This window comes from Chinchilla lanigera, unplaced genomic scaffold, assembly GCF_000276665.1.
Source record: "Chinchilla lanigera isolate Chin_1 unplaced genomic scaffold, ChiLan1.0 scaffold00080, whole genome shotgun sequence".
Classification (NCBI taxonomy): Eukaryota; Metazoa; Chordata; class Mammalia; order Rodentia; family Chinchillidae; genus Chinchilla; species Chinchilla lanigera.
In genome coordinates this window covers 10,026,693-10,028,633 of record NW_004955481.1, presented here as the reverse complement: position 1 = coordinate 10,028,633, position 1,941 = coordinate 10,026,693, and the positions used below count along the sequence as shown (strand labels likewise).

The 1,941-nt window shown below is 39.9% G+C and overlaps 1 long non-coding RNA gene across 1 annotated transcript; it reads right to left on the bottom strand.

The window, feature by feature from the left end:
- Positions 1 to 602: 602 nt before the first annotated feature.
- Positions 603 to 1,935, bottom strand: LOC102015956. The gene is made up of 2 exons (XR_001230929.1): positions 1,741 to 1,935; positions 603 to 1,526 (listed from the first exon to the last, which is right to left on the bottom strand). It is a non-coding gene; the product is annotated as an uncharacterized LOC102015956 (long non-coding RNA).
- Between the last annotated feature and the right edge of the window lie 6 nt (positions 1,936 to 1,941).

Genomic DNA, 1,941 nt, shown 5'->3' with positions numbered 1-1,941 from the left:
AGAGGCTATTATTAGACAAGTGGGAGTAGGGAGTAATGGCTGGTACAGGGGAAGATGAATATGAGCAAAATTATATTATGCACACTAAATGCCCACAATGTGAAACTAGGGGGAAGCACAGGGCAACGAGGGGAACAGGAGGTTGATCAGGGTATTCTAAGTGCATGTATGAATCTGCCAAAATGAAGCCCATTAATCTGTATAAGAGAATGTGTGTAGGTCATGAGTTTGATTCCTGGTACCAAAAGAAAAAAGATTAGCAAACTACTTAGCCATAAAGGAGACAATTTTTAGTTATTTGTAGGAAAATGGATAGATCTTGAGGCCATAATGCTAAGTGAAATATTAAATATTTCTTGCTTTCTCTAACATGAGAGATGCAAAATATAAACAATTTAAGGAGCAAAATGAAGAGCCATGCTAAGGAGCAGGGAGGTTTCTCCATGGAGACAGGGCAGGAAACTGGGAATGAGGGACAGGGGAGGAGATGGGGGTGAGGGGAGGACAAAGTGATGACGTTAGATATATATTCCCCAGCTGAATGTAATCACTGTGCATTGGACACATGTATTAATGAAAAAAGAAAAACATTTTAAAAAGAGTTTGGATAATTAAGATTAAGATTTATTTAAAAGATTAATATACTCAACAAATATCTAGCATCATTATTTGAAAATTCAGACAATCAGATTCAAAAGTCACTGGATCTCATTAGGGGAATATACATGTAAGAGCTTTCTGTCACAGCCTCAGTTTCCTTTCCTACAAAACTCCACCCTACCTTGATGACCTGAGATTGCAGTCCGTACTTGTTAGAAGGAGCTAGAGCCTCTGGACAGGTAAGGCAGATGTTGACAAAGGTGGGAGAAGGGAAGAGATTACTGAGCAGTGAGAACGTTTAGAAGAAATTTGTTAGGAAAAGGAAGACTAGTACATCCACAATCTTCCACTTTTATCTGATTTAGAGCCTTGCATCGAAATTTCTACTTTTCACTCTTGTTCCACACTCCAGGGCCACTGAAACATCCTTGTCAAGTTGTTTGTAACATATTCCTTTGGCCTTTTGGGGACTTCAGAGGTAAATATTTTAGTTTCACACACTCTAATGCGAAAGCAGTCTGAGCTGATACTTTGTCAGTGGTAACTGCATCCAAAATGGTACCCCTGCCCCAAATTTTTAGATATTTTGGCAAATAACGAATCTCAGCGCACTTTATAATTTCTCTTCATTTTAAAGAAAAATTGCAGTAAGTGTCTCTTGCATATTGTTTGTCCTTCAGAGATAGAGTTCCACATACATTTGAAAACCTAAATAAAATTGAGCTAAGTAAATAAGAAATTTAGGATTCAGGGAAAACAATCAGAACACTTACTAAAGAACTCTAAAAATGAAAGCACTTGTTTTCGATGAACTACAGGGTAAAGTTCTCAAACCTTTAAATGTGTTCAGTTTTTCCTCCCGCACACCGGAGCAGCACCACCTCATGTTTCCTTCCCCCAAGATCAGCCCTGAGGGACCTGCTGGGCTGAAAAATACAGAGATGTCACAGAATTCAGGGACTGAGATTTGCATCCCCTGGGTTCAAATCCCTGCTCTGTCATTTTATAACTGTGTGGTTTGGGGACTCTTTACTTTAGAAAATTAGTAACAGTAATAAAACGTACTCATAAAATCCTTATGAGAAATAAATGAGATAATATTTGCAAAGCCTTCAAAACTCCACTTGACAGAGTGCGCACCTTAGTAGAGTTTGATAGACAAATGGAGGAAGAATGGCCCCGAGTCCAGGAAGCCAGTGAGGACAGGGTGGAGAGGGGCTTGTTGACAAGCTCTGGAGCAGGGCGAGGGGACTTGCTCAGTAGCCAGCGCTGCTGCAGAGAAATTAGACGAAAGTGAGCTTCTCCTTCTTTACGGTGCTGTGAAAATCCTTGGCCACACTT